Source organism: Heptranchias perlo, chromosome 4 (genome assembly GCF_035084215.1).
Source record: "Heptranchias perlo isolate sHepPer1 chromosome 4, sHepPer1.hap1, whole genome shotgun sequence".
Taxonomy (NCBI): Eukaryota; Metazoa; Chordata; class Chondrichthyes; order Hexanchiformes; family Hexanchidae; genus Heptranchias; species Heptranchias perlo.
In genome coordinates this window covers 72,846,064-72,859,126 of record NC_090328.1, presented here as the reverse complement: position 1 = coordinate 72,859,126, position 13,063 = coordinate 72,846,064, and the positions used below count along the sequence as shown (strand labels likewise).

Here is a 13,063-nt window from a genome sequence, read left to right as displayed (position 1 = left end):
GGGCTGAATGGCCTACTCTTGCTCCTATTTTCTATGTTTCTATGATGTAAATCAGAAACAGCAGTAGCACCAACACAAGCCCTGGGGTAACCCACTCAGTACTTCTCCCCACTCTGACATTACCCCACTAACCAGTATCCATTGTTTTCTACCCTTAGCCAATTTCTTATCCATACCTAAGTTTTGTCCTGAGTCCCTTAATTAGTAACCTTTCATGTGGAACTTTATCAAATGCCTTTTGAAAGCCTAAGTACACAATGTCGTAAGATTTACTGCAGTCGACTTGGGATGTCACTTCCTCAAAGAAATCAAGGAGCTTGGTCAGACAGGATCTTACCTTTTAAAGCTGTTTTGACTGCTGCTTACTCGATGTTGTTGCACAGAAAATCCTGAAATATGCAGTGCACAATACATGGTGATGAGAGAAAGTACAGGTGCTTGTGTGTGCTCAGGGGGAACCCGACAAATTGTTAAAGATCAAGGTTTTAGATGTGAAAAGTTTACCTTTTGTGGCATGCACTCCTATCAGGTATTCCTCAGGCTTTCTCTACATCTAACTCAACTGCTATCACTCTCTCTACCTCTCCCTCTCGCTTCAAGACTATTGATTGCACATAAAAAGAATGTCTGTACATGATGACAAGTTTAAATGAAATGCACTTTGCTATTCTCCTTCTAGTATCAAACATGTAGCCATTAACTCTCACCCCTCTGCTCAGCCACAGGTACTTTAATTCTAATTATGAGGCCTATTAAAGTACTTGTCACAGGTTGTTTTTTGTGGCTAACAGGAGCGTTATATTATAGCAAAGTCGAGGTCAGAAACAGGATTATGTTCCTGCTGGCAGCAACTAATTTTTTTACTTAATAGAAGCACGGCCACTGTTGTTTCCAGAAATTGGGCCCTAATGTCCACTTGTTAACAGATCTCTGCAGGGAATGGCTGGAGTTGATGTAGTGAAGAGCTCAGTGCTTTCCAAGAGGGGAAGGTGTCTAATGACACATTTGTGTCATCATAGACAGATAACTGAATCACTGACCTGAAGGACAATATCCTGACTATTATATTACCAACTACGCACTATGTTGTTTCTCAGCTGATGAATTCTGTCATTCATCTGTCTGAGACCAGGCTGAATGACGTCCCTTATTTCTGTCAAACTTTTCCTTACTGATGATCACAATCTATTTCAACATGAGCCAAATCTATCCTTACAGTTGTTTAAAGATTCCAAACCATAATGGCGATTTTAACTCCATCCGCCTGGCGGAAATCAGACAGTGACAGAGTTAAAATTGCAGCGCTTTGCTTAACGCCCTGTTCCCACTCACTTCCTACCTGCCGCCGTATCACCTCTGGTGTTTTCATGGGCGGCTGTCGTGCCCGCCTGAATCAGGCAGGAGCCTCGTGAATCCATGCAAATCAGGACCCCGATTCAATTTTGACGGCCTACTGGGCAGAGCGTGCATCATGGATCCTCCGCTCAGTAAAACCTGGAGTGCAAGAGGAAGAGGCTTGAAAGGGAAAGTGTTAAAACTATTTACTTGGGGCCAGAGGAATAAGAGTGTTAATAATGTGGGCCACTGCCACCTTTGGCACTCTGTCTGTGATTGCACCCCCCACCTCCGCCCCCAGATTGATCTTTCTGCTGGCCAGGTCTGCTAGATATTGCACTGGTCTCGAGCCAGTGAGCTCAGAGAGATGCTCATTTGGGACCTGCAGCTGGTCAGATGAATGTTAATGAGGCCCAGCCCTCAAAATGGACCGGGGCTTCCCACCATGGTTATTGGGCGGCCGTCCAATGCGCTCTACTAGATGCCCCAGCGCGCTCCACCGGGCCTCGCTGCGTGCTGCGCAACCATTCTCGCACGTTCCGCCAGCCGTTCTCGTGCGTTCTGCCAGTCGGCTGCCCGAGACTTAAACCCCCACCTTGTCCAATGCAGTTGCAGTCAAAACATAGCGCAATTCTGCCCGATGACGTTGCAACTATGAATCACTGAGGTTTATCTCAGACCTCATTTAGTCTTGTCGATTAAAAACGCTCATTCACTAGATAGTAGTTAGTAATCACAATCAAATTATTTTCTTTTGTTATTTTTATCAATGAACATCCATTCATCGAGGTCGATTTTGTTTGCCTTCACCTGGTGTTAACGGGGCGGTAACGGCTTCAAAATGGGGTCGACAGCTTCACTGCCCCATTAATACCAGAGATATGGCCGGCTCCATTTTGAAAGGGGCCTATCACCTGGTGTTCAAATCGCCCACCTGTTTCAGGCAATAGGTCCTTTTTAATATGGAAATCGACATCCTATGACGTAAATAGGATCACACAAATGTGCACTAACTTTTATTTATCCATGGAAAATCCATCTGCTATTCCTCAGCTCATCCATTTGGTCCACATCCCTTCATATATTATCAATTTTCAATATAGTAGTTATTTGGTCTCATAGCTTGGTATCACCAGCAACAATTTATATAATGTTTTAATAGAAGTGCTTAGATTTGGAAGATCCAGAATTCAGATCCTTTTTAAAATTCTAGTGTGTCATTTTTTCCTGCATGGTCACCCCAGTAATTGCATTAACTCCCAAAGGATTGTCATGTTCCTTGCTTCAAGGCTCCTGCCAATCCCACTCTGAGCTGTCTGTTAGGAATGTTGTAGGAATGGCCTGGTGTTGACTGTCACAGCCATTTCCCCCTCCACCTTTTAGGGATGCAGTGACCTCTACTCAGCCTTTAAGCACAGTGGCATGGCTGAGGTCAGGAGTTTAATAATGTGGAGGATCATAAGTATGAACTCCTCCCACTCAAATCTTAAGTGGAAGATTAAATTTAATTACATCATTTACCAAAGGAAACAACCCCCATTAGACTAGCAGAGACTTAGATACATACTGGAAAAAGAATTCAGATAACCACTTCACTAGTTTACCCACCAGCAGTTCATTCATGATTAGTTGCACAGCTCCTCCACTCCCAAATAAAGGATTATTTTATCTTAATGGTTTTATCATAATTGCTTTATCACAGCTACATCCATTCCAGAGGATGTTAATAATGAGTTTGAGAGGAGAGTGCATCATGTGAGCAGGAGCTGGTGATGGGATAGGAGGAGCAGCAACCTGCTATTCAGAGGGTTAGCTCATGTCCAGCTTCAGCTGATGAGGACAGAAATCCAGACCTTAGGGGACTTGCCTTTAAAAGAAGGGTGCTTTCAAAGCATCACTAGTGGTGCATCCTCAGGACTTTAGAGAGGAGGGGGACAGGAAACGCAGTGATGGACAGTTGCCAATAGAGATGATGACAGCATCAGCATAGGAAGGAATTTTTTGGGGCATCATCATCTCCCTTGTAAAGGGGGCCGATTTAATGTAATGGAGAGGATGGAAAAAGCTAATAGAGTGTTGGCCTTTATCTCAAGGGGGATGGAATTCAAAAGTGAGTAAGTGATGCTTCAGTTGTACAGTGTCTTGGTCAAACCCCATCTGGAGTACTTGGTTCAGTTTTGGGCACCGAACCTCAGGAAAGATATATTGGCCTTAGAAGGGGTACAGTGCAGATTCACCAGAATGATACTACACCTTAAATGGTTAAATTATGAGGACATGTTTCATAAACTTTGCTTGTATTCCCTTAAGTTTAGAAGATTAAGGGATGATCTAATCAAGATGTTTAAAATGATAAAGAGATTTGACAGGGTAGATACAGAAAAACTGTTTGCTCTGGAGGGGGAATCCAGAACAAAAGGGCATAATCATAAAATTAGAGCTGAGCCATTTAAAAATGAAATCAGGAAGCACTTTTTCACACGAAGGACGGTGGAAATCTAGAACTTGTTCCCCTAAAAGACCGTGGATGCTGGGTCAATTAAAAATTTTCAAGACTGAGATCGATAGATTTTTGTTGGGTAAGGGGATCAACGGATATGGAGCTAAGGCAGGAAATGGAATTGAGGTACAGATCAGCCATGATCCAATTGAATGGCAGAAAAGGCTTGAGATGCTGAATGGCCTACTCCTGTTCCTATAATACACATTTTTGGGAGGTCTAACCCAGAAACCAGGCCTAGATCCCCAAGTGGGCTCCACATCTCAGATTGCTGATACATTGGCCTAAAGGAAAATAGCTGAAAATCATGGTGTCTTAGAGGAAAAGCTCAGATAAACACTGTGGGGTTGAAATTCAATCTTCGTTGGGGGCAAGAAACAGGCAATAATGGAATGGCCACCCCTTTATACACCTCTCCCGGTTTTCCTTCCCATTGAAATTAAAGGAAAGGGAAATCAAGCCAGGTGTATAACGGGCAGCCCATCGGTTACCAGCCTTTTAATGCTCCGCCAAAGTTGAATATCACCCCCTGTGATTCTATCTATATGGTAATAGGTAGAGCTCGATTCTGCTGATGTATGAATGCTGCAGGTGCAGTGGAGTGGTGTTATTTCTAAAGATTTTTGTACTATTCCTACTTGTTTATTGAATGAGTGTACATGTGCTTATTTAAATCATTTCTTATTCTTTTATCCCACTTTTTTACCCAAATATGAACAGAGCTGAATGATGACAGCAGCTTTTAGTATCATCACAGAATTTGTGTCAAAACAAATGGGGAACATATCTGTTGTTTGTAGTGAAATTGTAAATGCGTTCTTTATACAAGAGCTTACAATGTCGCTACGCACAGCGCACAAAGCCTTCCCCCCTTGGCACTGCATGGCTCCAGAGAATGCAACCATCTGATAATAAAAAGTTCATATACGATGAAGCCCTCTTATTCCGCAAAGGAGTAAATGACTAGTAGAAATTGTTCTCAATAGATCTTCCTCACTTTTTCCTGAAAAAAAGCAAAAATTGGTGCAGAACCTTTTGCCATTAGATATTGCTAGTCACAAAGCAAACCTGATATTGAACATGGTTAGCATGTGTGAAAAATATTGTCGCAGAAAATAGTATTGCGCCAACATTTAAAAAAAACATTAAGCCCCGTGCTAAGTCTTAAATCACGGTAATAAATCACAGTGGTTTGATTGACGTTATTGTAACATGGGGAGGAGGGCGGGGAATCTGATTTTAAATAACATTGAGCTAGAATTATATTTACAAAAAAATACTGCGGATGCTGGAAATCTGAAATAAAAACAGAAAATGCTGGAAAACACTCAGCAGGTCAGGCAGCATCTGTGGAGAGAGGAACAGAGTTAATATTTCGGGTTAATGACCTTTCATCAGAATTATGCTTATCCTAAGTTGATCCTGCTTTGATTCCAACATCCTCGAAACCTTATCAGGGCTTTGCTGGAATAATTATATTCACATAATATACATCAAATTAATGTTTGCAAATATTTTGAATTTAAAAATTTCATCAGTGATAACCATCAAGTATTAATTTTATCATTTTCATTATTGAGTGTGACATTTCCACAAGTAGGCTGAAAAGGGATCATTATGTAACCTGCTGTATTATCTTAGCATCGTTACATTTTATATTTCTCACAGGTTTTATGAAAGATCAAATGCATATTTTGAAAGCTGTTATTAAAATTCTATACTCAGGGGGTTAATAGTGCAACCTGTGCAGGTCCCAGAAGTACACAGTTCTTCAGCTCTTGTGCACAGTTTCTGCATTATATTTGAAATGCAAAGAAAATTGGCAGCATTGTTTTTGTAGTTTTAAATGAAAACACGATATAAAAAGCAAAGTGTGTTACTACGATACATGATCGCAGACCACTAAAAGTATCTGGTCTCTGGGTCTGTTTACAATTTTTTGCTCTCTGCGTCATATCTTCTTCAGCATCTTGTTATAAAGCGTGAAATAAGCTTCAGTTGGATTAAGAAGTTTTCTATGTCATAGCCCTCAGGGCAGCTGATTATAGGTTTGACCTTTTGAGATTCCCTGTATTTCCCACTTAATCAGTGCTGGAATGAGGCGGGTGCTAAGTAGGATCTATAAGATCCCTGTGGGAAAAGTGAAGTCATCTAAAAATAATGAGTTTCTCCACCCTTCTTCTGAGCCATATCATCAGAAAAAGATAACAGGATTGATGTAGCCCACACAAATGATAAAAAGGCCTCCAATCTTTTGCTTTATACAAAAAAGTACAGCCTGTTCTGCTGGCTGGAATATAAATTAAGGTTTTGCACAGACAAAATTCTCCACTTGGCCTTTTCTATTTCATTTTATCAGCTGTCTGCCTGAGATGAGGCCTGGTGAGAATTTTGACGCCTCACAGTCTGAGTGTAATTGGTTCCCTGTTGCCTCTGAAATGATAGGAAATTGGGATCATCTCCATTTTGTCTAGTTAAAATGACATGCTCAGCAGTGTAGATTTAATCTTACTAAGTGCCATGGTTTGGTCATCAGTCAGGCTCAAAGCAGCTGAGGCCGTTGCCTATAATCCGTTCTCCCCCCCCTTCCAACACTACAGTGACAAACAGCATCAATAATGGATGTAATTAGACCCTCAGTAATAAGACTGAATGAGCCTGCAAGCATGCCCTCTTCCAGGCCTGCAATCAGTGCACTACATTGATAGTGTCTGAGGCCACTTATAACAAGGTCTGAGACTTAGGGAACATCAATCTTAGCCAAAGGCTTCCCACAAAGGGAATAATATTTCCAGACTCCTAAACTTCATTTAACACTGTCACAAAGGAAAACGAGTAGAAATGATGTACAGTATACATGCCAGTTTAATCCACACCCATTCCACTAAACTGCTGCTATTAATAGTTTAATTAATACCGTGTGTTTCTGAACCAGTGAGGCAAAGGGCAGGAATGTTCCTAACTATGCATAAGTTGAAAGTGCATATCCAACCCATTTAATATGACATTTATCTAACGAGTGGCCTTGATGAAATAATATACAAGTTAAAAAGTCATGGATACATTATGATGTTGGGCCTACCTCCTCATTAAATATTATATCAGAAATAGAATAAATATTGCATTATATCATCTGGTGCATTTTCTGCCTCTATTATGGGATTAAGGGATGCATCATGCGGTGATGTAATGATACCTTAGGAGTCATAATAACCTAGAAATTACTGCTGCTCCCACGCTATGGGAGGGTTACAGAGCAGTAATATCAGGAAGGCAGCGTACGGCTCAGTTCCCGCCCATTTCTTGCATGCCTCCAAGTTGCTTCAGAAGAAGTGGCTTCTTTGCGCTATTGCACTGAAGATGTGCATTATGGTCAATAAGCTTACCCTTGCCAGCAAAAGAGATACTTTAGTGGGAAGTCAACCATATTCCAAGGCTAATACATCACCCTCATAGGAAACGAATGTTGCTGCAAAGGATGCAATCTGTTTACTGACAGGTGAGCTGCAATTTTTTCTATCATTCCCAGGTAACTGTGCCTGGGACAGTAGACCCACTGTCTAAATTGTCAGCAATTTACTTGAGCTAAACCCTGTACTTTTTTGCATGCTATATAATGATCAGATTCAGTGCTCAACTAGCACTGCCATTGGCAGAGAAAGGCCAGCAAGAACAGGAAAGGACTGCTTGTAATATCAGGTCCTGCCAGTATGCAAGACAACATGATTTTCTGCTGGAGTTGTGCCAGTTCCCCATAATAACTCCCACAGACATAGGTAGGAAATTCCCCAAAGCTGCTCTGCCAGCTCCCCACTCGACAGGCTACCTGTTCAATCCTGCTACCTCTCTGTTTTTTTGCCACAAGTCATGCAGGGCATAGAATACTTTTGCCGTAATATGGCCAACGTATTCTAAAGACAGGAAAATTATATCGAATAAGTCTTCTGACATAGTTCACATTATTAGTATGCTAGCAACATTGGGCATTAGGAACATTGTACATTCGTGATATCCAGGATTGCAATGGCTCCAGGGTAGCGCTTTTAAATTTAAAAGGGCCAAATTAGCCTGTGTAATGGATTGCATAGGTTAAAGAGGAAAAGGGGCAACATTTTTAAAAAACTTTGCAGCAATGCTGGAGGCCACCTGCCACACCATGTTGTAACAGCTATGCTAGTCTGCTGCAATCAATTTGCATCCAGTTGTCTTTACTGTGTTTGAAATCATTCTAAAGAGGTGAGACCTGCTTCTCTTTCAGGTGCCTAGGACTTCACACACCTATCAATGTATCAGCCGAATGGTGAGGTACCTGGTTATAACTACCAGAGTGCACTCTGTGTCACTGTGCAAGTACCCTATGGACAAAACTCACAGAATTTTATATTAAGGCTGTCTCTCCTCTAATTCTAATGAACAAGATTTTAACCCTGGTCGCTTGGCAGAAATCAGGCAGGAGGGCAGCTAAAATCACCCAGATGATTTACCCCCGAACGTCCTGCTCCCTTTCCACAATCTTCCATTTTAATTTGGTTCTCTGAGCAGGCAAGAAGGACACCCACCGGAGAACAGTGGGGTCCTTTTTTAAATATACGGATCAGGGTCCAACGACCCCTAGTGATGCCTCACACTTCAAAAGTATCACACCGTAGAACGTTACATCTGCAAGAAGTCACATATCCACTAGGCAAAAGAAAAATCATTATTAGCTTAAATAACCAAACATCCAATTGACAAAATGTCAATAAATTAAAAGTAACAAAATGTACCAATGTGGAACAAGAATCAGCAGAAAACCAAGCAATCAAATTCATCAATTTTTTTCGAAACTACCATTCATGAACCAGAAAATAATATAAAATACACAAATGAAATTGGCCATATAATTTCTTCACACTGTTTTCAGCCAGCATTTTCCTTCTTCCCTCAAGTCAGTGTATACAGGTAGAAATAACAGGCCCAAGATTCCACGGGATGTGATCCCAGGGCTTATGCCGGGATCGTGCCCACAAGCCTTTCCCCAGCTTTAACCCCGCCAGACAGAGTATTGTGGAGTCAGGGGGAGAGTATCTAATTGTATGGCCCCAGCAGACATCCATGGCATTATAGGCACCCTAAGCAGCCAAGAAATGTGACCTTGCTGCTAGTTTCAAGGGGGTAGTTGGGGGCCCCAGCAAACACTATAAGGGAGATGCATTAAAAGAAAACCAACAAAATTCACAACTTGTAAGTTGTTATTGGTCCACTTCCCAAACCTGAACTCCCCCCAGTGGTACCTGCTCGAGCCCTTCTAGAGGCTTCTTCTCACTTTGCATACTAGCGACCAAACTTACACTGGGTCCCTACGAAGCTGAGGATGTGGGAACTCTCAGTATGGTGAATTCCCTCCCCTGCCCCTTTTGATGTGAGTGCCCCTTACAAGGCCCCTTGAGTAATGGCAACGAAGGCTGGGACCCAGGTCCTAGCCCTTCCACTGCACTCCTGCTGAAGTTGTAATGGAAGAAAGGATATGGAATTTTAGGCCCAACATTTTCAACATGATAAACACATTTAAAAAATTACCCAATTCTGAAAAAAATCCATAAGCTTACCAAGAAAATCTGGTATTTGATGTTAGAAATGCCTGTAAGAAGTTCTCTCACAATGGTCTACTCTTCTGGCTGTAGCCTGGGTTTCAGTTAGAAAGTTTACCTAGCCTTGAGCACTGGAAATTTCCAGCTGCTGTGGACAAATTCTGTGCTTGAAAAAGAAATGCATCATGGGAATTGTAGTTTTCACTCCTGTGCACCATGAAAACCACTGTGTGGCACAAGAGGCAGAAGGTAATTTTTTTCAGTATTTTACACAATTTAAGAATTTAAATAAAATTTATGCACTAATGGTGTTGTTTTGGGGCAAGGTGTTTTTGTGCTGCCCAGGAAAACTGATCATTCTCCTGGGTCAGGTTGTGAAGTGTATGTAGCGTTTTGCGGCTAACATTATGACTGGAGTCTCAGTTAGTTAGGCCTACACAGGCGCAGTGCACTTTGGCCATGCTGCACCTGATTAATGTCTTTGGGGGGGGGGGGGGGGGGTTGGAGAAAGAAAAATTGGCCCTCATATCTTCAATTACATTCCTAGTCAGCAGTTTATCCAACTCCTCTTTCGAGAAGTTAATTGCCATAGCAACAATTGTTTTGATGGGAAATTTGTTCTACATGGTCCAAAGCTAATGCTTATTTAAACTGTGATTCCTAAGAACCTGAGTTTCTTTGTCTGGTAGTGAATGGAGATTGACAATATCTCCCACCTCACTGTCATCTGTAATAAATAAATAAGAAGCACATTCTCAGAATCAAACTCAGTAGCAGGGAATTGTGGCATTTATATAATTTGTGGCTACATAACAGAATGTGAAGGCTCCTGTAATTCAATTCAACACAAGGTGCAATTTGTAAATCAGCAAACTTTAGGTAATAACAACTGAATACTAATTTGACACAATGAACACCACTTTGAAAGTCAAAACTGATATTCAGTGAAAATAAAACATATTCTGAACCAATTCTGTAACTCCAAAATTTCAGGAAATCTTTTTCTACAAAGAAAAACTACATTGTATGTGGAAAAATTGCAAAAAATTGTAATTTTTTCTGCAGATTTACAAAAGATTTATAAATATGGGCTACAGTAGGCTACTCAGTTGTCAGAGATTAATGGTAGCTCTTACCTATAGGTGGAGTATGGCAGATGCAGTGAGGAATACTGAGAGTGCAAGTTTTGTTGGAGATAAAGAGCCTTTCCAACACTGTTAATGCTTGTGGAATGGTTTAGATAAAAAAGTGAAATTTATATAAAATATTTGATTTAGGATTCAGAGAAGAGAAATCTTAGAGCTTGATTAAAATGTATGCAACATTGTGAACAGTGGAAGTTACTACTGAGGGTTATGAACTAGCCTCCTCCGTTGTATCAAGGGGAAAAGCTTCTCAATCAGAAATGGTTAATGCTATGCAGTCATAGGGATCTAATTTTAAAAATTGGTAATACACTGCAGGTTCCATAGCATCTCAAAAGAGAAAAGGTAGCTCAATGCTACAGGTGGGGTCCCCTCATCAGAATTGGAAAAAGTAGGCAAATATCCCCTTTATAGGACTGACCAAAACAGGAAAAGGAGGGAGAAGAACAGGTGAAGATCACGGGTCTAATTTGTTGTTGGTTATTCCTGGAAGTGACGCTGTGTATGAAAATTGTCTCATTCAATTTTAATTGCTATCTGAAACAGAGGCTATCTTCATGTCGAATTACTGACGAACAAACTAGAATAAAAGGATGTGTATGCATGTTTTCTAAAGCTCTCTCCTTGACTCAAGTGTTTGGTCAAGACTTCTGCTAAGTATCTGAGACCTGAGGTCTGAGTCTCAGACCAGAGCATGTGGGTGACTATAATCATAAACCATTTGTAAGTGTCTTTCCATACAATGTTTAAGTTATTTGTTGCATTTTTATGTTAGGCCAGTGGTGTACCTGCCTGGAATATGGTGGTGTGGACACAGCCCTGCGTAAATGCGGATACATTCTCTATGCCCGCAGATCAGTGGCACAACTGGGGTGGGAAATGAGTCAGGTGCCAATTCGGCAGTGTCCACCTCCATTTTTGTGGTTGTTTGCTTTTCCACCAGAAGTGATGTCAGATGCAGGAAGCATCCCCCACTTTCCAGTTTAAAAATTTTAATTAAGGCACAATGATGTTGTGATGTCCTGGGCTAGATTTTCCAATTTATTTATCCCTGATTTCTTGAAGTTTTGGGGCAAGATCGGAAAACTGGATGGTCGGGTGTTACGTCAGATCTCCACCCCTAACAATGTGATAAGCGGTTTTCCCTCGGAAGTGAGGTCAGTAGCTGGAAGTGCCTGCCCAAACACTGGCACCCATATTACAATGAAAATTTAAATGTAGTCTTGGCATCAAATGGCAGATTTCAAGATATTTGCACCTCTGGCCCGTCGGTACACAAGAGGCATTCAGTGCTGTTGGGTGGCTGCCAACTTTTAGAAGTTGAGTTAAAGGTGTACTTCACTTAAATTTTTCTATCTCCAGTTTGATAATAATTTCGGCGCTGCTGTTGGTGCTGGGGATATTTTTATGGACCTTCAGCCATGAAGGACAAGGGCAGCAGGCGCATGGGAACAACACCACCTGCACGTTCCCCTCCAAGTCACACACCATCCCGACTTGGAAATATATCGCCGTTCCTTCATTGTCGCTGGGTCAAAATCCTGGAACTCCCTTCCTAACAGCACTGTGGGAGAACCGTCACCACACGGACTGCAGCGGTTCAAGAAGGCGGCTCACCACCACCTTCTCGAGGGCAATTAGGGATGGGCAATAAATGCCGGCCTTGCCAGCGACGCCCACATCCCGTGAACGAATTTTAAAAAAAGCACAGGACACTGGGGTGTGTCCATAAGGCAGTCCCCTGTACCTGTGTTATGAAAAGGAGGAAGAAGAAAGTGAAGAAGGGCAGCAAGGTGAGCAGGCAGCCGACAGCCCACTTTGGGAAGAACTCGTTGCCAGCTGCCAGATATTTGCAGGCACAGATCAAAAGGGACACTGTGAGCTAAGTAACATCCGTGTCAACTGCAAAATCAGTCCTGCTGTCAATGGTCCTCCTTTGGCAGTTACACAGCTTGTACATTTGCTGACATGTAGCTCTTTTCCAAAGCTGCACTCTTGCCATTTGGTAAACATTCTGCTGCTCTTTCTCACAGGTATTCCCTCACCTTGCCTCAAATCATTCCACCCATATCCCATCAGTGCTATTTGAAGGAAAACAAATCCATGTGATTTCTTACTTTTTTTTTAAAACCACCGTGCCTCCCCTTGGTGCCTGTAATTGTATGCCCTTTTAATCCTAATCTTCTACTTCTCCTCAGTGACAGAAGGTACTGAGGTGGCTGCCTGATGCTTTCCAGCAGGAGTCTTGGCGATGGAGGCAGCATTTCCTTTTCTTTGTTTGTGATCCGTTTCCCCTTTCATAAGAAATTAGATCGTCTGAAGGCATTCTGCTTGACATCAGATGGAATGCAACCCAAGGTGTCAGAAAGCATTCCTTAATGGGGGTGATCACAAGTGCAGAAAATGAGAAAGTACATACCACGTGAGTCATCCATTGCTTCCATCTATGGTCGGCCATGATGGGAGGGGAAGGAAGGGGCTTTGAAGTGCACTGTGGTACCTACTGCTGGTAA

The 13,063-nt window shown here is 41.9% G+C and overlaps 1 long non-coding RNA gene across 1 annotated transcript in view; it reads right to left on the bottom strand.

Moving 5' to 3' along the window:
- LOC137320517 (uncharacterized) overlaps positions 1 to 9,559 on the bottom strand; it is a 30,738-nt gene extending 21,179 nt beyond the window's left edge. The window contains exons 1-2 of the long non-coding RNA XR_010962566.1: positions 9,424 to 9,559; positions 1,340 to 1,494 (exon numbers count right to left, since the gene is read on the bottom strand). This is a non-coding gene — a long non-coding RNA (uncharacterized lncRNA). The remainder of the gene's footprint in view (positions 1 to 1,339; positions 1,495 to 9,423) is intronic.
- Positions 9,560 to 13,063: the final 3,504 nt, after the last annotated feature.